Source organism: Carassius auratus, chromosome 47 (assembly GCF_003368295.1).
Source record: "Carassius auratus strain Wakin chromosome 47, ASM336829v1, whole genome shotgun sequence".
Taxonomy (NCBI): Eukaryota; Metazoa; Chordata; class Actinopteri; order Cypriniformes; family Cyprinidae; genus Carassius; species Carassius auratus.
In genome coordinates, this window is record NC_039289.1 from 15658703 (window position 1) to 15682510 (window position 23808).

Genomic DNA, 23808 nt, shown 5'->3' on the forward strand with positions numbered 1-23808 from the left:
AAAAAAAAAAAAAAAAAAAAAACCTTCACTTCTGATTATTGTTATTATTATTTTAGACATATTTATATATTTATTTTAGTGCTCAATAACATCTGAACTGTAAATTTTTATAAACACATTACAAGAGCATGAATTTTATTATTATTTTCTTTTTGTTTCATTTTGTTTCAGAGTTATTTCAAAGAGTTGTCTTTTAATTACACTGATACACCTTCAGAAAGAAAGAATAAGGTACAAAAGCTGTCCCTGGGACGGTGCACTTTCAAAAGAACAACATAGCCATAAAAGGTGCATTTTAGTACATTAAAGGTACAGATTTGTATCTGAAGTGCTGATTAGAACCTAAATGGTATACATTAGTGCCTTTTGAAAGGGTACAGCCACAGTGACAGCTTTTGTCCCTTTTTTTCTGAGAGGATGCAGTGACATTATGCCCAACATCAACAAATGTAGCAAGATTCATATCTACCTTTGTTTTTGTGAGTCCCGTCAGCAGTCGAGTGGAGATCGTCTCCTTATTACATATTCAGCATGTTTTCTGTCTAGGTGAAACATTTACTGCACTATGGTGTCATCTTTTAAATGAAAATTGACACTTTTTTTCATTCACTGCGAAACAGACATCATATCTGCCCATAGAAGCAGTTGAGCAAATATATTAACTTCATTCTTTCATCTTGTCCTACATTTATTGACTTTGATCACGTGTATAAATAATAACTCAACATTATAAATCATGGCATCTATGCAGAGTTGTGCCGTAGGGATGTGTCAGTATTTAGATGTGATTTTACAATAGCCGTAACTGGGACACCCAGGAGTGTTTGTTTAACAACTGTTTAACCAAGTCATCCGATCATTTTTTCTTTAACTGCTGAAGGGAAGTGTTTGAAGGATAAATGCCACATGTATGATGTGTTCTCTCACAATACATGAGAAATGTACTCAAGCTACTAAGAACAGCAAGAATACATAATTCCTAACATGTTGGCATCATTTATTAAAGTGTAGCTGGTTTGTGTAACTAAACCTTTCATTTTTGTATCGACGCATGAGAGAGGAAGTGACAGATTCATAGATCTGGCATAAGAAGAAAGAAAATGATTACTACTCATCCTAAAAATGATCCTTTTATCTTTATTGTTGTTGCATGGATGGATATTTTTTTAAGATAAATAAATATGACAACATTGAATGTGAGCTCTAAATTGTTTATTTAAAAACCGTTGTCTTATCTCGTTAACATTTTGTTGTTTTGATTTGACCAAATAAAGCAGAAAGAACAACCACAAACAATCAAACCGCAAGTTTAAATGCTAAAAAAAGTTCAAATACAAAGTTATGTTATGAAACTCTAAATGGTTATAACTCAGTCTGATGTAATCAAATAATTTTTCACATGGCGCAAATGATTGGTTCTTTTCATATCAGCAGCCAATGAGTTTACTGCTTACTTGGCTAGTACTTGTTGTAGTTGTGCTTCACAAACCATCCACCTCCCCAGCTGCACATGTCTAGATCTACTACAAGGCAATTTCATGTGTTATAGCTGCAGCAGCAGTACTTCTTACATGCTCACAGCGGCATGTATGTGGATGTATTGGCAGTAGCAAGTCTAATTTCTTGCTCTGCTACAGCATCATAGCTGATCTGTTCTGCTGATACCAAACACATTAACATTGCCATGTATATTACCATGCTGAAATGCTCAGAGAGTTGTCATGACAGAAATAGGAATTTTATGTACAGTACAGAATTATATACAAGTGCATCTCAATAAGTTAGAATGTTGTGAAAAAGTTCATTTATTTCAGTAACTTAAATCAAATTGTGAAACTTTTGTAAATACATTCAATGCACACAGACTGAAGTAATTTATGTCTTTGGTTATTTTAATTGTGATGATTTTGGCTCACATTTAACAAATATCCACCAATTCACGATCTCAGCTAATTAGAATACTTCATAAGACCAATAAAAAACCCATTTTTAATCAATTGTTGGCCTTCTGGAAAGTGTGTTCATTGACTCAATACTTGGTCTCCTTTTGCTTTAATTACTGCCTCAGTTCAGCGTGGTATGTAGGTGATCAGTTTGTGGCACTGCTGAGGTGGTCTGGAAGCCCAGGTTTCTTTGACAGTGGCCTTCAGCTCATCTGCATTGTTTGGTCTCTTGTTTCTCATCTTCCTCTTGACAATACCCCATAGATTCTCTCTGGGGTTCAGGTATGGGGAGTTTGCTGGTCAGTCGTTGACTTTGGTTTTCAAAAAACACAATGGACCAACACCAGCAAATGACATTGCACCCCAAATCATCACAGACTGTTCAAACTTAACACTGGACTTCAAGCAACTTGGGTTGGGCTATGAGCTTCTCCACCCTTCCTCCAGACCTTCCTCCAAACCTAGGACCTTGGTTTCCAAATGAAATACAAAACTTGCTCTCATCTGAAAAGAGGACTTTGGTCCCCTGTTCAACAGTCCAGTTCTTCTCCTTAGCCCAGGTAAGATGCCTCTGACGTTGACTGTGCTTTAGGAGTGGCTTAACAAGAGGAATATGACATCTGACGTCTCTATGCCTTGACCCCAGCCTCAGTCCGTTCCTTGAGAAGTTCATTCAAATTCTTGAATCGATTTTACTTGACAATCCTCATACAGCTGTGGTTCTCTCGGTTGGTTTGTGCATCTTTTTCTTCCACACTTTTTTCTTCTACTCAACTCTCTGTTAACATGCTTGGATAAAGCACTCTGTGAACAGCAGCTTCTTTGGCAATCAATGTTAGTGTCTTACTTTTCTTGTGAAGGGTGTTAATGATTGTCTTCAGGACAACTGTCAGATCAGCAGTCTTCCCCATGATTGTGTAGCCTAGTGAACCAAACTGAGAGACCACTTTGAATGCTCAGGAAACCTTTGCAGGTGTTTTCAGTTGATTAACTGATTGGCATGTCATAATATACTCATTTGTTGAGAAAGTGAATTGGTGGGGTTTTGTTAAATGTGAGCCAAAATCATAACTATGTTTGTACTGGCTACTGAATACAGGCCACCAGGCCACCATACAGACTTTATTAAAGAGTTTGGTGATTTTACATTCGATTTAGTTCTGGCTGCAGATAAAGTTTTAATAGTTGGTGATTTTAATATCCATGTCGATAATGAAAAAGATGCATTGGGATCAGCATTTAGAGACATTCTGAACTCTATAGGTGTTAGATAACACGTTTCAGGACCTACTCATTGTCGAAATCATACTCTAGATTTAATACTGTCACATGGAATTGATGTTGATAGTGTTGAAATTATTCAGCCAAGTGATGATATCTCAAACTTCATATAGCCAAAATTGTAAATTCTACTTCTTGTTACAAGTATGGAAGAACCATCACTTCTTCCACAAAAGACTGCTTTTTAAGTTATCTTCCTGATGTATCCAAATTCCTTAGCATAACCAAAACCTCAGAACAACTTGATGATGTAACAGAAACTATGGACTCTCTCTTTTCTAGCACTTTAAATACAGTTGCTCCTTTACGCTTAAGGTTAAAGGGGGGGGTGAAATGCTTGTTTTCACTCAATCTCCTGTTAATCTTGAGTACCTATAGAGTAGTACTGCATCCTTCATAACTCCAAAAAGTATTTTGTTTTATTATATTAATAAGAGAAAGATAGTCTGTACCGATTTTTCCCGGAAAAACACGAGCGGCTGGAGGCGTGATGTGTGGGCGGAGCTAAAGAATCACGAGCGCCAGTAGGCTTTTGCGTTGAGAGCGCTAGAAACTGTGACATTACCGTGAGGACAAAACCAACCAAAACAAACCATGGCTAACAGTCAGATTCAGCATATATTTATGATCCAGAATCAGATCCAGAGGCTGAAATTTAACAAGAGCAGCATCAGCAACGACGTCTCTATGTGGTATGTGCTAAAACTGTATATATTTGCTTAGCGGTTTTGGAAAATGACTAAGTTCCACTTTGTCGTCTTTTATTTTATTTTATTTTTATTTATTTTTTAATTACATGTACATGTGGAAAGTGCAGGTTGATGACAACATCGCATGTTGTTTACTTGATGTGCTTACGCACCGATAGCTAAGTTAACAAAACAGAGATATTTGAAGCAGTTTTACTCACCGCATGCGGTTCCAACACACGATCGTGACCCTTTTTCGTTGGGACTGCATTATCCTTAAGAAATAAACGATGTCGTCAAACTGGGCCTTGTTTGTAAAACAAGCATCTTCGAAATGCAGGGAACAAACAAAAACACTTGCACAACTCCGTTGATGCTCTGTAAAAATAAACTTCATCCACTGGTCCCTTAATGCTGTTTCTCTTTTGGTAATCTGTGCAGGGTTGTCTTGCCCTGGCAACCAAAAACACACTCCTTTTGTGACATTTGGCGACGCTCCCGCTCTGATCAGTGAATGTCTGTTGTGCTCTCAGTGCTCTGCTATACTGGAGCGCGCGCTCTTCCGGCAGAAGTGCCTTAGGACCCATATAAGGAAATTCCGCTCCATCTAACATCACACAGAGCCATACTCGAAAAAAACTTTCCGAAACTTGTGACAAACCGGAAGGAGTATTTTTGGAACAGAAATAGTTCCTTCAAACATACAACTTAATTTTTTAAACTCTGTCCATGTTTAGCATGGGAATCCAACTCTTTAACAGTGTAAAAAACTCAGTATGCATAAAATAGCATTTCACCCCCCCCCCCCCCCCCCCTTTAAGGAAAACAGTTTGACACCATGGTATAATGAGCATACTCACACCCTAAAGAGAGCAGCCCGAAAAATGGAGTGCAGCTGGAGGAAAACAAAATTAGAGGTATTTCGTATTGCTTGGCGGGAAAGTAACATATCCTACAGAAAAGCATTAAAAACTGCTAGATCTGATTACTTTTTTTCTCTTTTAGAAGAAAACAAACATAACCCCAGGTATTTATTCAATACAGTGGCTAAATTAACGAAAAATAAAGCCTTAAGTGTTGACATTTCCCAACATCACAGCAGTAATGACTTTATGAACTACTGTACTTCTAAAATCGATACTATTAGAGATAAAATTGCAACCATTCAGCCGTCAGCTACAGTATCACATCAGACAGTGCACTATAGACCCCCTGAGGAACAGTTCCACTCACTCTCTACTATAGGAGAGGAAGAATTGTATAAACTTGTTAAATCATCTAAACCAACAACATGTATGTTAGACTTTATCCATCTAAGCTCCTAAAAGAGGTGCTTCCAGAAGTCATAGGTCCTCTTCTATTACAGTTTTTTTTAGTCACTAACAAGCATTTGTCCAAGCAGTTGTCACATTTTCAAAACTCTAAACACAATTAGCACAGCATCTGTCTATTGTGGCCATACCATTCACACATTTCATGTCGTTTTCACACAATATGGGGTCATTAAATACATTTCCACAATGCTTACATTTTCTGAACAGACAAGCTATACCTCCCAACAAAATTATGGATCGTTTTTGTAGTATTTACAAATGTTAACACACAACATCACACAATAGCAAAAACAATGTTCCCAACCTTAGAGACAGTATAAAAACCTCTGCTTCTGCAATGATATCAGTTCAAAAACCATGTATCTTAGCTGATTTATGTTGTGTAAATTGGGCCAACCACAGCTGATTACAATCTGGCTTAGACTCAATGGCAGGGGTTATTTTTTTCTATTACATTGACACTTATACAATAAAAGGAGGACTTTGAAGAGTGATGATTTTGGAAACAGAAACAGAAAAAGACAAACACTGTAATGTATGGACGAGGAAGAGTAAGAGCAAGGGGCCCAGGGAGAAGAGCAGGCCCAGTGAGAGGAGCAGGAGCAGTGAGAGATGCAGTGAGAGGAGCAGGAGCAGTGAGAGATGCAGTGAGAGGAGCAGGAGCAGTTAGAGGAGCAGGAGCAGTGAGAGATGCAGTGAGAGGAGCAGGGGCAGTGAGAGGAGCAGGAGCAGTGAGAGATGCAGTGAGAGGAGCAGGAGCAGTGAGAGATGCAGTGAGAGGAGCAGGGACAGTGAGAGGAGCAGGAGCAGTGAGAGGAGCAGGAGCAGTGAGAAGAGCAGGAGCAGTGAGAGGAGCAGTGAAAGATGCAGTGAGAGGAGCAGGAGCAGTGAGAGGAGCAGGTGCAGTGAGTGGAGCAGGAGCAGGAGCAGGGAAAGATGCAGTGAGAGGAGCAGGAGCAGTGAGAGGAGCAGTGAAAGATGCAGTGAGAGGAGCAGTGAGAGGAGCAGGAGCAGTGAGAGATGCAGTGAGAGGAGCAGGAGCAGTGAGTGGAGCAGGAGCAGTGAAAGATGCAGTGAGAGGAGCAGGGGCAGTGAGAGGAGCAGGAGCAGTGAGAGGAGCAGGGGCAGTGAGAGGAGCAGGAGCAGTGAGAGGAGCAGTGAAAGATGCAGTGAGAGGAGCAGGAGCAGGAGCAGTGAGAGGAGCAGGTGCAGTGAGTGGAGCAGGAGCAGGAGCAGGGAAAGATGCAGTGAGAGGAGCAGGAGCAGTGAGAGGAGCAGTGAAAGATGCAGTGAGAGGAGCAGTGAGAGGAGCAGGAGCAGTGAGAGATGCAGTGAGAGGAGCAGGAGCAGTGAGTGGAGCAGGAGCAGTGAAAGATGCAGTGAGAGGAGCAGGGGCAGTGAGAGGAGCAGGAGCAGTGAGAGGAGCAGGAGCAGGGGCAGTGAGAGGAGCAGGAGCAGTGAGAGGAGCAGTGAAAGATGCAGTGAGAGGAGCAGGAGCAGTGAGAGGAGCAGGTGCAGTGAGTGGAGCAGGAGCAGGGAAAGATGCAGTGAGAGGAGCAGGAGCAGTGAGAGGAGCAGTGAAAGATGCAGTGAGAGGAGCAGTGAGAGGAGCAGGAGCAGTGAGAGATGCAGTGAGAGGAGCAGGAGCAGTGAGTGGAGCAGGAGCAGTGAAAGATGCAGTGAGAGGAGCAGTGAGAGGAGCAGGAGCAGTGAGAGATGCAGGAGCAGTGAGAGGAGCAGGAGCAGTGAGAGATGCAGGAGAAGTGAGAGATGAAGTGAGGGGAGCAGGAGCAGTGAGAGGAGCAGGAGCAGTGAGTGATTGAGAGATGCAGGAGCAGTGAGAAATTGAGAGATGCAGGAGCAGTGAGAGGAGCAGTGAGAGGAGCAGGAGCAGTGAGAGGAGCAGTGAGAGATTGTTTTTATTTTACCCCCCCCCCCCCTCCTTTTTTATCTGGGCTTTTTGCTGTTGTTGTTTTTTTGTTCAGAATGCTCTTATGTGTTTCATGGATATTTTGTTCACTGTAGGCAATACTGTCAAACCTTTTCTGTTCTATCATACCGCGTTTCTACTGTACCTCCTGCAGTAAACAGTAAAGGAAAAAAATAGCTTTTTACTGGAATGCTTTTGAATGTGAACATTACTTTACATTTGGACATACAGTTCCTAACCAAGAAATTTAGTGTAAAACATGTTTTGCATCAAATACCTGTAAAACTGAGACTGAAAAGTCTATGCAGTTTTTGTTATGTCAACAATAGCCAGTATTTTGAAACCTGGTGTACTTTGATTGACTGCATGTAACTTGTGAGGTGAAAACAAGTGTTATTCTTTTACAGAATAATTTAATTTTGAGTCAGATTTCCAGTGTTTTGGTAAAGTTGGTGTGTGCAGAGAAAGATGTGTTCTATTTTGAAAGGAAGATTTAGTATATATTTAACAAAATGTGTTTTTGAGAAGAAAATTATCCAATTGGCCAATTGTGTTTTGTAGGTGTTAGTCTGTGTTAAGAGTTTAGAAAAAAGTATCTGAAGTATGGTTAAGCGCTTGTTAGCGATTGAAAAAAACTGTATTAATTCCTCATTGTCGTTAGGATATGTCCCCAAAACCTTCAAACTGGCTGTTATTAAGCCTCTCATCAAAAAAACACAACTTGACCCCAAAGAACTAGTTAATTATAGACCAATCTCGAATCTCCCTTTTCTGTCCAAGATACTAGAAAAGGTGGTATCCTCACAATTATATTCCTTCTTAGAGAAAAATTATATATGTGAGGATTTCCAGTCAGGATTTAGACCGTATCATAGTACTGAGACTGCTCTCCTTAGAGTTACAAATGATCTGCTCTTATCATCTGATCGTGGGTGTATCTCTCTATTAGTTTTATTGGATCTTAGTGCTGCATTTGACACAATTGACCACAGCATTCTTTTGCATAGACTTGAACACTTTGTTGGCATCAGTGGAAGTGCATTAGCATGGTTTAAATTGTACTTATATGACCGCCATTAGTTCGTAGCAGTGAATGAAGATGTATCATATCGATCACAAGTGCAGTATGGAGTACCTCAAAGCTCAGTACTAGGGCCGCTACTCTTCACGCTTTACATGTTACCCTTGGGAGATATCATCAGGAAACATGGTGTTAGCTTTCCATGTTATGCAGATGATACTCAGCTCTATATTTCTTCGCGGCCCGGTGAAACACACCAATTTGAAAAACGAATGGAATGCATAGTCGATATAAAAAACTGGACGACGAGTAATTTCTTACTGCTAAATTCAGAAAAAACAGAGGTGTTAATTATAGGACCTAAAAACTCAGCTTGTAATAACCTAGAACACTGTCTAAGACTTGATGGTTGCTCTGTCAATTCTTCGTCATCAGTTAGGAACCTAGGTGTGCTATTTGATCGCAATCTTTCCTTAGAAAGCCACGTTTCTAGCTTTTGTAAAACTGCATTTTTCCATCTCAAAAATATAACTATATTACAGCCTATGCTCTCAATGTCTAATGCAGAAATGTTAATCCATGCATTTATGACCTCAAGGTTAGATTATTGTAATGCTTTATTGGGTGATTGTTCTGCACGCTTAGTAAACAAACTACAGCTAGTCCAAAATGCAGCAGCAAGAGTTCTTACTAGAACCAGGAAGTATGACCATATTAGCCCGGTCCTGTCATCGCTGCACTGGCTCCCTATAAAACATCATATAGATTTTAAAATATTGCTTATTACTTATAAAGCTTTGAATGATTGAGCACCTCAGTATTTGAATGAGCTCCTTTTACATTATACTCCTCTACGTCCGCTACGTTCTCAAAACTCAGGCAATTTGATAATACCTAGAATATCAAAATCAACTGCGGGCAGCAGATCCTTTTCCTATTTGGCGCCTAAACTCTGGAATAACCTAACATTGTTCGGGAGGCTCTTGCAGTTTAAATCTAGATTAAAGACCCATCTCTTTAACCTGGCATACACATAACATACTAATATGCTTTTAATATCCAAATCCGTTAAAGGATTTTTACGCTGCATTAATTAGGTAAACCAGAACCGGAAACACTTCCCATAACACCCTATGTACTTGCTACATCATTAGAAGAATGGCATATGCGCTAATATTTGTCTGTTTCTCTCTTATTCCGAGGTCACCGTAGCCACCAGATCCAGTCTGTATCCAGATCAGAGGGTCACTGCAGTCACCCGGATCCAGTACGTATCCAGACCAGATGGTGGATCAGCACCTAGAAAGGACCTCTACTGCCCTGAAAGACAGCGGAGACCAGGACAACTAGAGCTCCAGATACAGATCCCCTGTAAAGACCTTGTCTCAGAGGAGCACCAGGACAAGACCACAGGAAACAGATGATTCTTCTGCACAATCTGACTTTGCTTCAGCCTGGAATTGAACTACTGGTTTCATCTGGTCAGAGGAGAACTGAGAAAGATGCAGTGAGAGGAGCAGGAGCAGGAGCAGTGAGAGGAGCAGGTGCAGTGAGTGGAGCAGAAGCAGGAGCAGGGAAAGATGCAGTGAGAGGAGCAGGAGCAGTGAGAGGAGCAGTGAAAGATGCAGTGATATGAGCAGTGAGAGGAGCAGGAGCAGTGAGAGATGCAGTGAGAGGAGCAGGAGCAGTGAGTGGAGCAGGAGCAGTGAAAGATGCAGTGAGAGGAGCAGTAAGAGGAGCAGGAGCAGTGAGAGATGCAGGAGCAGTGAGAGGAGCAGGAGCAGTGAGAGATGCAGGAGAAGTGAGAGATGAAGTGAGGGGAGCAGGAGCAGTGAGAGGAGCAGAAGCAGTGAGAGATTGAGAGATGCAGGAGCAGTGAGAGATTGAGAGATGCAGGAGCAGTGAGAGGAGCAGGAGCAGTGAGAGATTGTTTTTATTTTACCCCCCCCCTCCTTTTTTATCTGGGCTTTTTGCTGTTGTTGTTTTTTTGTTCAGAATGCTCTTATGTGTTTCATGGATATTTTGTTCACTGTAGGCAATACTGTCAAACCTTTTCTGTTCTATCATACCGCGTTTCTACTGTACCTCCTGCAGTAAACAGTAAAGGAAAAAAATTGCTTTTTACTGGAATGCTTTTGAATGTGAACATTACTGTACATTTGGACATACAGTTCCTAACCAAGAAATTTAGTGTAAAACATGTTTTGCATCAAATACCTGTAAAACTGAGACTGAAAAGTCTATGCAGTTTTTGTTATGTCAACAATAGCCAGTATTTTGAAACCTGGTGTACTTTGATTGACTGCATGTAACTTGTGAGGTGAAAACAAGTGTTATTCTTTGACAGAATAATTTAATTTTGAGTCAGATTTCCAGTGTTTTGGTAAAGTTGGTGTGTGCAGAGAAAGATGTGTTCTATTTTGAAATGAAGATTTAGTATATATTTAACAAAATGTGTTTTTGAGAAGAAAATTATCCAATTGGCCAATTGTGTTTTGTAGGTGTTAGTCTGTGTTAAGAGTTTAGAAAAAGTATCTGAAGTATGGTTAAGCGCTTGTTAGCGATTGAAAAAAACTGTATTAATTCCTCATTGTCGTTAGGATATGTCCCCAAAACCTTCAAACTGGCTGTTATTAAGCCTCTCATCAAAAAAACACAACTTGACCCCAAAGAACTAGTTAATTATAGACCAATCTCGAATCTCCCTTTTCTGTCCAAGATACTAGAAAAGGTGGTATCCTCACAATTATATTCCTTCTTAGAGAAAAATTATATATGTGAGGATTTCCAGTCAGGATTTAGGCCATATCATAGTACTGAGACTGCTCTCCTTATTGTTACAAATGATCTGCTCTTATCATCTGATCGTGGGTGTATCTCTCTATTAGTTTTATTGGATCTTAGTGCTGCATTTGACACAATTGACCACAGCATTCTTTTGAATAGACTTGAACACTTTGTTGGCATCAGTGGAAGTGCATTAGCATGGTTTAAATTGTACTTATATGACCGCCATTAGTTCGTAGCAGTGAATGAAGATGTATCATATCGATCACAAGTGCAGTATGGAGTACCTCAAAGCTCAGTACTAGGGCCGCTACTCTTCACGCTTTACATGTTACCCTTGGGAGATATCATCAGGAAACATGGTGTTAGCTTTCCCTGTTATGCAGATGATACTCAGCTCTATATTTCTTCGCGGCCCAGTGAAACACACCAATTTGAAAAACGAATGGAATGCATAGTCGATATAAAAAACTGGACGACGAGTAATTTCTTACTGCTAAATTCAGAAAAAACAGAGGTGTTAATTATAGGACCTAAAAACTCGGCTTGTAATAACCTAGAACACTGTCTAAGACTTGATGGTTGCTCTGTCAATTCTTCGTCATCAGTTAGGAACCTAGGTGTGCTATTTGATCGCAATCTTTCCTTAGAAAGCCACGTTTCTAGCTTTTGTAAAACTGCATTTTTCCATCTCAAAAATATAACTATATTACAGCCTATGCTCTCAATGTCTAATGCAGAAATGTTAATCCATGCATTTATGACCTCAAGGTTAGATTATTGTAATGCTTTATTGGGTGATTGTTCTGCACGCTTAGTAAACAAACTACAGCTAGTCCAAAATGCAGCAGCAAGACTTCTTACTAGAACCAGGAAGTATGACCATATTAGCCCGGTCCTGTCATCGCTGCACTGGCTCCCTATAAAACATCATATAGATTTTAAAATATTGCTTATTACTTATAAAGCTTTGAATGATTGAGCACCTCAGTATTTGAATGAGCTCCTTTTACATTATACTCCTCTACGTCCGCTACGTTCTCAAAACTCAGGCAATTTGATAATACCTAGAATATCAAAATCAACTGCGGGCAGCAGATCCTTTTCCTATTTGGCGCCTAAACTCTGGAATAACCTAACATTGTTCGGGAGGCTCTTGCAGTTTAAATCTAGATTAAAGACCCATCTCTTTAACCTGGCTTACACATAACATACTAATATGCGTTTAATATCCAAATCCGTTAAAGGATTTTTACGCTGCATTAATTAGGTAAACCGGAACTGGGGACACTTCCCATAACACCCTATGTACTTGCTACATCATTAGAAGAATGGCATCTACGCTAATATTTGTCTGTTTCTCTCTTATTCCGAGGTCACCGTAGCCACCAGATCCAGTCTGTATCCAGATCAGAGGGTCACTGCAGTCACCCGGATCCAGTACGTATCCAGACCAGATGGTGGATCAGCACCTAGAAAGGACCTCTACTGCCCTGAAAGACAGCGGAGACCAGGACAACTAGAGCCCCAGATACAGATCCCCTGTAAAGACCTTGTCTCAGAGGAGCACCAGGACAAGACCACAGGAAACAGATGATTCTTCTGCACAATCTTTGCTGCAGCCTGGAATTGAACTACTGGTTTCGTCTGGTCAGAGGAGAACTGGCCCCCAACTGAGCCTGGTTTCTCCCAAGGTTTTTTTCTCCATTCTGTCACCGATGGAGTTTCGGTTCCTTGCCGCTGTCGCCTCTGGCTTGCTTAGTTGGGGTCACTTCATTTAAACAGCGATATCGTTGACTTGATTGCAAATAAATGCACAGACACTATTTAAACTGAACATAGATGTCATCACTGAATTCCATGATGAACTGCCTTTAACTATCATTTTGCATTATTGACACACTGTTTTCCTAATGAATGTTGTTCAGAGCTTTGACGCAATGTATTTTGTTTAAAGCGCTATATAAATAAAGGTGACTTGAATTGACTTGACTTGACATTACATTCTTATTTGTATATTTGCTTTATCAATATCATTGATTGGATGAAAACAGAACACATCTGTTCTAATTAATGGCTTGCTTTGCTGTTTGCATTAGTTGGGCATATATAAGACACTAACTGTAACCTTTAGTTAGTCTGAATAAACTTTTTCGACCATAACTGAATAAAATTGGTCTTTTCACTTCAATTAAGATGTTTTCCATCACTGTTTGACATTTACATTTTCCATCAAATGCTGTTTCAAAGTATATTCAAATATTCAGTGTTGTCAGCACTGCCCTGACGATTTTATCAGTTAGCATATATAGTGTATATAGCATATATAGTGTGCTCTCTCTTTCTGTGTGTGTGTGTGTGAGGTGTGGAAACCGTAGTATGAGCGGAATAATTGACTCAGATTCATTGAATTATTAGAAAAATATTGCACACCCGAGGTGTAAAGGCCACTCTACTTTGCCACATCGGGTGTGAGCCTTTCAAAATAATGTAAATTGTTTGGTATGCTCACACTATTAAATAAATGAAATTGGCTCTGAGCAGGAATTTAAAAAATGCTCCTTGAATTTTTCCTTTTCATTAGTATAGATTAAATGAATAATTGATGACTATTCCAGAAAAAAAATATAAAAAAAAGTCTTGGACTAAAGATTTTCAGGAGATAATTCAGTACAATGTGTACAAGGCATTATGAACTAACAACATGACTAAAGAAAGAATTTTGTACAGTAAACATGAAACATGTTTTATTTATCTGATCAAAAGTACAGTATATTGTGCTTTTTTTGTGAATTGTTGGCCTTCTGAAAAGTATGTTCTTTAACTGTACTCAATACTTGGTATGGGCTCCTTTTGCTTAGTGCTTCTGGTGAAAAGAAGCTAAAACAAGCCCACATATGCAATACAGCTTCTCTCTCAGTGAGCATTAAATTTACATCCTTTCTCTGTGTCCAGTGTACTTTCTGTTCTGGTATGCAGTCCTATTTATAAGTGTCATAAGCTTGCAGTAATTAGATAATTATTCTATAGGCTAAACGATATGTGTCAGTCATTTCTATGAATTCTGATCAACTGTTCATTGTGCAATAACAGAATCCCAATTACCTTCTTTATTTTGTTGCAGTTTTGCATGTGACTAATCCAGGAAGCCTTGCTGCAAGAAAGTTAACTGTTTTTGTTTTCCTTTGTCCTACAGCTCTTGTTCTTACAAACCACCTTTTCTCTAGTGTTACCTTCACCTAGTGAATCCATTTGCAAGAAAACCAACAGCTCTTTTAAGAGTTTCTTCTATACTACTTGTGACTCACCCCCACTCCTCTCTCTCTTAAAATTTCACTGTCCTATGGTTCTTTATTTTTCTTTCACCTAACTATCTTTCACCTTACTCTCTTTCAGCCTGCCTATTTGTTTTTCCTGACTTTCCCTTTAGCCTCCCTATACCTCGTCCACAATCCTTCTTTTTGTCTATCCACTTTTTTTATCTTCCTTTGCAATATAGGATTGTTGAAATGTCTGCTCAGCAAAACAGAGGGAAAGCAGAGGATGCTATTTTCCTCACAGACATGCTTCTTTCTCAAAAAAAAGGTGAGTATATTTATTGAGACAGTGATCTTGCAGTTTTGGTGGTACTATTAAATAGTGGGAATTAGAGCACATAATTTCAGTGTTATCATACAATGCTCTCTTTCTGTCATGCAAGGCAAAGGAAGCCAAGGGCAAAGCAACATCCGCCTGTAATAAATGTAATGTCCGATGGGTGGAGAAAGATGCTGAAGGACGCCCACTGCTTAAAAGAAGCAGAAGTGGAGAGACACGAAAACGAGCTTCAGCTACAGGTGGAGCATGTCTTCTGACATTATTTGTGATTACCCCTACCACCCAATCTTTCTTAACAGAGTGTAACTGCGCCTATTGTATATAGATTTAAGCTTTTTTAACTCAAAAGGATGTTCTTTTTAATAAGTTTGTCATTTAAATACTACATGTTAAACTGTAACATCAGAAACACACTATGGTAGATCTTTTACTTATGTTATTGTCTTTATCTATTTTCAAATGTGTATTTGTTATCACACTAAGACTGGAAACACATCCTAAGATGTTAACTTCAGCACAACTACTGTACAACTACTGTAATGCTTAACAAATCCAAAGGTATCAAATTTTAGTGAAGCAATCAGTGTCCCCACATGAAAAAAATACCACTACTATAGTAAAGTTTATTATACTGTATATATTATGGTATTCACAGCACTTTTGCTACAGCTTACTGTAGTATTATCTATAGTGAACTGATAAACTGTAATACATTTTACTTCAGTAAACTGTAGTGTATTCTAGTATAATATAAACCTAGTACAGTATTTAGTTTTTATTACTATAGTTGTTATATTACCACAGCAAATATAGAATTACCACACCAAATTACTTAAAGTACTTTAATAATATATTATGGTTCAAAAACTTTAGTATGGTTCCAAAATTATTATTTACTATAAATGAATATAGTATAGTAGTATTTACTATAACTTAATAAGTTTTTTTTTCATGTGGGGTATGTTCATACAAAATTTGATGCAAGGATTTTGTTCCCCATTGTTCTCATGTTCTTCTATTAAGTGGATTGAAGAATAACCTCCGTTTCACTTTATTGATCCATTAAACATGCAGTAAGAATACTCCAGTACTGTAAATTTTCTCTCACTTTTGTGTTAGTAAATTAAATGCTGCAAACATTTGCAGATTATGAGGGGGAAAAACCTTAAGAGAACAATGAAATTGTTAGAAATGCTAAATAGTCACGTGTATTATAGACTTAAGTCACTATACAAACACTGTATTACTGGGTTTCTCATCTCTAGTCCTTTAGCTCCAAACATGATCAAACACACCTGAATAAGATAAACAAGGTTTTCAGGATTAGTAGAGAGGTAAATGCAGGTGAATTTGATCAAGGTTGGAGCTAAACTTGGAGCCAGAGTTGAGATCCCCTGCTGCATTATGTTAATAAGACAAAAAAAAAAAAGAGTTATCTCTTTAATTTCTAGTAGTTGTCAGTGAGGATGCTACTACTTTTGAGTCAGCTACGGAGGTTCCCACAGTTACCCAATCAAACGGCTCTGAACATTTATTTGGTAAGATGTCATCTTACTTTAATTAAGCAACTTAGCAATAAGCCTGAAAGGAATTATTATTAATTATTATTATTTTTGTTGTTGTTGTTCTTGTTGTTTCTGTTTTACAGAGAGTGAGATGCATCAATTGCAGGACATTCTGACCTCAGCAAATGTTCAAGGCACAAACAAGAGTCCATCAACATCCAAATCTTGGTCCTTGCGCCAATCTGTAGCCCAAGAGGAGTGGCAGAAAGCAAGGTCCCATCACTTTAACTGCTTGCTGTCCTGCAGTTTGGCTCCAGAACAGTGCCATCATTCGCTGCAAAGACTGCATGCCAGAAGAGTGGCTGTGTATGGATTGTGACATACACATACACAAAAAACTCACCCTTCATAACAGGGAGTCCTGCATTGAGGGAATTTACAAGCCCATTGATCCAACAGTGCTGTGTAAAAAAAGATGGGTAATATACACTGGTCAATCAAGGTAGTGTTCTGAATATTTTTGGTGAAGTGGTGAATTTTTTTTTTTTACTTTTATTTAAAATACAATCATAATTGGACATTTTTATGCTTTCTCGCTAATTATGGATCTGTGCGTTTATTGCCTACAGTGAGACCTGTCCAATTATGTACTTGTGACCCTGTAAACACCACTGAATCAGCTGGCAGAGAAATCATTTTGGTTTGCATAAATGGTAATTCTTAATTAAAGTATAACCAAATATTGTGCTGTATTTTAATTTTAGGCCGGTATGATTTGCATTTGCCAAATTTGTTGTGCAAAGTATGTCTGGCACAGTGGTCACCTGACATGAGAGACCTAATAAGAAGTGGGTATTGGCCAGCATCTGTGAATGCTGAGACGCTGCCTTCTAAGACATTTGAAGAAATGAAAACTATTGCACCCAGTTTATCAAGACAAGGTTTTTTGCAGATGTTGGAGAGGAGGACTTGTCACTTTGGAAGGGTAAGGAACAAAGTTGTCCTTAAGTATAGATGGAATAATATTAATGTAGCTATTTCATTTTTTTTCTTCACTAATCAAACATACAGGATGGAAAAATACATGGAGATGCATTCCAAAAAATCTTTATGGAATACACATTCTGCCAGCACCAGTGTGAGAAAATGACATGTGTAGAGCACTTCACCTGCCCGGCATGTTCACCCAACACCCTTGCTCTTTGTGCAGATGGCAACAGAAAACTATACCGATTTCGTCAGTCAAAAGGGTTAGTTGTTTTACACTTGTATTTTACTTTAAACTGTAAAATTAACAGAAATATAATGTCTGACACTCATAATCTTTTTCTTAATCTATTAAGGTCAAAAGAACCACATTTTGATGGTACCTTCATTGCAAAGGACACTGATGTACACCATTGTGTTGATGAGATCAGGAGTAAAATGAAAAGTGTCAGTAAAATATATAATGTCTGATTTTTATAAAAGTGTGATTGTTGCTTTATTAAATAGTTAATGTATCCCTCAAGACCACTTAGTGTAAGCTTGTAGAATACAGACTAGTATCTAAGTTTGTTACGAACATTACAGGCAATATGTTGCGGTCTTCCAACCAATCTTGTGTTGAGGTTTCGAAATTAGATACATGGTATATGTGGTGGCACCCAAAGCCATTAGTTTAGTAACTTGGTCATTAATTTTATAATAGCAGGTCTATGTAATAGATAATGACTGTGCATGCAGTTTGTTACCCTGCCTTTCATCTAGCTTGTGTAGCTGGAGTAGACAAAGGGGAGGATGCTCTGACAAAACCTTTATTAGTAGTCTGAAAGTAAATCTTCAATGTCTCAAAGGATTACAGTGATGGTTTGAATTTGTGTGATGTAACCTGTAATCCTGATACAGGAAATAACTAGTTAGAAAAAAAAAAATCACAACTTTTAATTTTAACCAGAATTATTTTGTCATGCAGACTGCTGGCAGAGGGATTTGTGGAGCCAGTCAGTGGTCTGCTGCACGTGAAACTGCCAGAAGAGCAAGCAAACTGGATGAAGAGGGTCTGGAGGTGGTTGTCTGCAGACATGGACTAATACTCAAGGCTCTTAACATGTACAGAGGGGAAATATTCGCCTATCCACTGTACCTGCAGAAGGCGCTCCAAGCAGCCACAAATGGACAGTTCCATTGCACGGATATTGCATGCAAGTATTGGCCCTACCTAGAGAAGCTGGCAGTCTCCATGTTGGAACTCAGACCTTTACTGCAGATGAGACCATTCCTTTCTGTCATGCATGCCAAGGCTCATTCAACCAAGTGTGAGGTACTTCATATTCTTAATCATACCATTTATTACTGGTATAATACACTATATGATTAAATATAAGTGTCACACTGATTTATTAGATAATCTGGAGTGGCAAGAATCAGGAAGGTGCATCAAGGTATGATGCTATGCCTTAAGTTATGAATATAAAGCTTTTCATATTTTTTTCAGTTTTTAAGATTGCAAAGTTAAAAACCTGGTTCATCTTTTATTTTTTACACCAGACTTTTAAAAAGGCTGAGGCTGAGTCTCAGAGACTTGAGGATTTGAGAAGTGAACTAGGGTGTCCTCAGAACACTGTGCTTCAGTGGGTACATGATGTCAGACAGTGGGCTACTGATGGTACAGTATTTTATGGACAGTCATCTAAGTAGTTTACTATTGCAGTGTGGTCATCATGTGTATAACTGAGAATCTTTGCCATGCATGAGAATTAAGTAAGGACTTGTCATCCTGTTTTGCTTGCTATAAACTTTTGGGCTTGTGAACTCCACTGAGACTGTAAACACTGATTTGGAGTTCTAAATTATCTTAAAATTGGTATTGAAACTCTTTTAAGGTAGAGGCTAAAATACATCATAATCATTTACTTGTATTATTGTTTCTTTAAGATTCGGTAGGTACCAGATGTGATGAACAACATAACCTTCAGAAATCAATTGAACAAATGTTTCTTGGAGTTCATCAAAAAAAAAAAAAAAACGCCAGCCTTTATAATCAGACTGGTATGTTGACAACTCATCTAATATATTTGTTCTTTTTATGACTTGCAGATGCATCATCTGCATTTTTGTGGAATTAACAAATTTTCCTTAATTTTAAGGTGTCTTCCTCTTAATTTTACAGATATTAAGCCAATTATGCATTTTAAATTATTCAGTTTTTTGTTTACATTTAGATATATTAATTCCTAAGTTAGTTCTAAGTATTACTGTTTCATATTAATTTCTGATATCTGCATAAACATGCTTGTACATAGTGTTTTTTTGTGTTTCGTAATTTTTATAGACAGCAACAAAATTCGACATTTGCGTCAAAGGAAATTGTGGGAAGAGAAGAGAAAACTTTTGCAAGCAATCAAGCTCTACAGTGAGCAGATGCCAGATGAGGAGCGCATCGCTGAGGAGAAGGTAGTCAGCGGACTCTCTTTGGGGTGGGGGGGGGGGGCAGACAGTCTAATATGGCCATGGGAAGTGCACAGCAGTGGTATGTAACCATTTGTCTCTAAGGCTATTTGTGTGTGTGTGTGTGTGTGTGCACGATTAAGCAAACTAATATGCTGTATTTGTATATACTACTGTAAACATATGTCACACAATTTATCAGAATAATTTTTCTTTTTTTTCTACAGTTTTTGTACAGCGATGTTTTGAGAGAAAATATTCATATTGTCCTATATCTGTTGATGTTTGGGTCTGCATTTTCAAATAATCAAATTATAAAAAAATTCATTGTCTATTTTAATTTTGCAATTTATCTTGCTGACTGCTACACTAAGGATTTACTCACTTATTCTTTATTAGGACAAGTCATTTTGACCACAAGGTCTTCATCAGGCCTACATCACTTGTGAGATGACTGAGGTATTTAAAGCTCTTAATCAGCTGAGTAGTTCTTGAAATAAAGAACAAGGGAGACAATCTTTAGTGTGTTGGTGTCTTTCTAATGTTTTATACCTTAATAAGCCAACTTTTTTAATTTTTGCACCCGGCACCAGGTTTTGGGAGGTACATACACTACTTTTGTTTTGCCTGCTGTTTAGAATGTGCAGGTCAAATTTGTATTGTAGAGATTTTATTTATGTGATTTCAGAATCCAGCAACATCCTTACCAAGAAGAAGAGTTTGATGCGTACATGTCAAAAGTGTGTCTTGAAGAGGAAAGAATGATTGTGATGAGGGAGATGCGACAGCACTGCACCTACCTCAGAAAGCTGACTGGGAACATCAGGACAATGACATCAGAAATGTCTTCTGGCAGAAACAGTGGTAAGAAATTAACTTTTGTTGTACCTTCTTCCTGTGTGAAGGTTTTGGGGATACTGGGTTCGTACCCAACCACTGTTATATATCCTTTTTATGAACGTAATAATTTGATTAATGTGTATTTTTTTATTTACATTTTTCTGGGACAGAATTTGACAAAAAGAGAAAAAAAGGTGGCCAAAAAAGTAAAAAAAAAAAATAATAATAATAAATTTAAAAAAAAAAAACGGTAAATTGCTGGGCCTAGAGACCTGGAATTGTTTTTTATAATTAGGGGTACAAAAGTCTCTATAAAGCACATGTTAGTTTCAGGATTTTTATTAGTTTATCAAATTACTTTCCTTTGTTCTTTAGTGATTAAAAAGTCATGGATCAACTGAATGATCTTATAATAGCAAATACGACAATAAAACCACACTCACTTCGAGATCCACTGTGTATCCATTTTTTATACTGTGGATTCCTTGTGGCTGGATCTTAAAATGGTCTGTAGTTCTTCAGTAAATTAAGCTGATCAATAGTTCAACAATACTGACTCAATGGAAGTACTGACATGCCTTGCTTTAATTTTTTCTTCTAGGTAGTATACCGTAAGTGAAGAAGGTCATCGAGGACTACTGTGTCTTCTTCAGAAAAGGCTTGCAGATGTGGAGGACGAGTTCCAAGTCATATGCTCAAGTTACAGCCAGGCTTTAGGACCAAATGCGGCTTCTCTGCTGGAGGATGGGCCTGAAGAGATTCTGGAGGACCATGAAGAATTTGATTATGAGAGTTCAGATGACAGTGAATTTGAAGCAATGGAAATTAGTGGTTCTTAACTGGTGGGATGTGTTGAAGAATGTGTGTCAGTTGTGAGTGGATTGCAGGTGTGTTTCAAGAAAAACAACAAACTTTATTTTGAAGTGTACTGGATGTCTGATACAGTGCTTTTATATTTTTTAATGTGCTTCTCCAAAACTCTTCTTACAAACAGCAGGTTGGTTAAGTTCCCCTCCAGCTCCAGTGTTTCACAGAATATTTCTACATGCAACTGTGGTGCTACAGCTTGTGAATTACACCAGCCATCTTGTCAACATTATCACCTTTAAAACCGTTCATAATCTATTCTCCCTACATTACATACGTTAAGAATCTATGTTACATATTACGATTTCACTAATTTAATGCTTTCAGATTGTTTTATACTGTACACGCCTGTATAATGTTATTCACAGGTATTTTGGTCACTTTAGGAGTGAGCCATTTACTGTATACTACATTAAATATTTTTTGTAGTGTTTCCTGTTATTATTTCTGTTACCATGCTAACAAAAGAAAAAATTTAGCCATGCCTTGTACTTCAGGTAACTATAAAACAGAAGAAAAAAAAAACATGAAATTACTGTATACAAATAAATGTATTCACACAAAATAATATTTGTACATGTTAATTGTCAAGTAGGTATACAGTTATGTGTTGTATTAATTAGTAAATTATAGCCATAAATAAGACAAGCTCTTCATTATCCTGCTGTAACTTTACTTTGGATACAATAACTAATACTAGACAACTGCTATTGTAAATATAAGCTGACAATCATAGGCTGTTTTCTGAGTTATGTCTACAATTTTATGTATGTATGAATGGCCTTGTCATCTTTGTTTTAATGCTTGTCAGTTTTTTACTTTGAAAAGTGATGTATAATTAAAGTTTTTTTTCCATCATTTTTTTGTGTTTTCTTTATTAAAAACCTATAAGTTATCATTTTTAACCGAGAGAAAATAATATAACTAGTTAACTGGAGACTCTAAAATTGGCCAAGGTGTGAATGGTAGTTTTTAACACCTTTACTTTAGCAACGAACATGAACCTTGCAAAGAACGGGAGTTATATATATATATATATATATATATATATATATATATATATATATATATATATATATATAAATCCTAAAACAATTTTGTGCTTGTTTTTAATTTTTAATTTATTTATTTTTTAGCAAAGGACGTTATAATCTATAGTTCTTTTTGAAACCGTACTTGCTTACAACCCTAGTTTGCAAACCGGAAGAACTACATAATTAACGTGCAGTCTATCACTTTGTAATCCGCTACAACAGGGAATTGTAGTTTTTTTTTTTTCTTTCTCATAACTGAATGTCTGGAACATAAAACTTAAAGTGCATTCAGGGGTATGGGCAGATGAGGAACACATTAGGCTGTTCAGAATTTGAAATTGTGAATGATAACTAGATGAAATTAAATTTTGGCCATTTTTTGTGATGGCCCTTATTTGTGATCACACCAATAGGTAGCCCTCATAATGCAATAGTTCAAGTGCTTTGTATGACAGTTGGTCTCATCATTGTGCTCCCTTCAGTTGCCTAATTATAAGGCTCACAACATGCATCAATGTCAAAGTTCAGAGGTCAATATTTCAAAGTAGGAGCAATGTACAGCCTTCGGCCTTGGCATGCTGACCAAGACCTTTCCAATGATGTATTTGGTTTAGTCCTATGTCAGGGTATTGCACTGACACTGTTTGTCTTGTGTTTTGTTTCTTGTGTCTATGCCTTGTGTCAGCACATGGCTTTGTTGATTGTTTTCTTGGCCATGTGTTTCCTTAGCCCCTCCTCCTTGTTTCCTCTTTACCACACCCTCTTGTTTGTCTAATTGTGCTCAGCTGTCCCTCAAGTTTTTTCCTCCCCATTTATAGTGCCCCTTGCCCTATTGTCTTTGTCTCTGTCTGTGGATGTGGCTGAGTATGGGTCTGTTGGTTTAAGTTGGTAATTATTTCTTTCTTATTAAGTTACTCATTATTTGTTATTTTTTTATCCACTTACTGTGGGGTAATTATGTTTCTGCCTGGCACTTGGTCTGCTTCAGAGTTGGTGGTCAATGAGTATCTGAGCTCTGCTCTATGGTTGTTTGGTCTTCATCAGCCTGGTCTTGCCGCCCCCTCTTCTGTTATTCTGCCAGTTGATGACTGAAGCTGTTCCTGTGGCCTTCCCTAACTGTCTCTGTTTACTGTGTTCCTGTTGTAGTATCACTTGTGCACTTCACAACCCTCTTGTATCGATCTGTTCTGTCAATAAACCCTTGTTACTCACTCAGCATTTGGGTCCTCCTTCCAGATTCCTGACAGTCCAATGACAACATTTTAATTTTCACTCTTCCCACTCAGCCTTTGTGTCATGCATGCATTTCAAAGAGACATGAAATTGTCTATTTTATAAACATGAATTAAAATGTCATTACTAGACATAAAAGACGAATTCTTTAATGAAAAATGTATTTTGACTTATTAGAATCACAAATGTCACTGTGGACCTCTTGAAATGTTTTTCATCCTTTGGAGTTCAGTTCCAAACTGCTTCAACACACCTGACCAGAAGTTTCTATTATGCCTAGTCTGACCTTGATTAACTGGTTTAAGTGTGAATAAATGG

General features: G+C 38.0%; 1 long non-coding RNA gene across 1 annotated transcript; it reads left to right on the top strand.

Moving 5' to 3' along the window:
- Positions 1 to 14004: 14004 nt before the first annotated feature.
- LOC113065227 (uncharacterized) lies at positions 14005 to 21802 on the top strand. Its single transcript, XR_003278956.1, has 13 exons — positions 14005 to 14570; positions 14686 to 14821; positions 16034 to 16120; positions 16231 to 17072; positions 17159 to 17337; positions 17431 to 17521; positions 18042 to 18389; positions 18473 to 18510; positions 18617 to 18734; positions 19004 to 19117; positions 19401 to 19522; positions 20205 to 20380; positions 20958 to 21802. It is a non-coding gene; the product is annotated as an uncharacterized LOC113065227 (long non-coding RNA).
- Positions 21803 to 23808: the final 2006 nt, after the last annotated feature.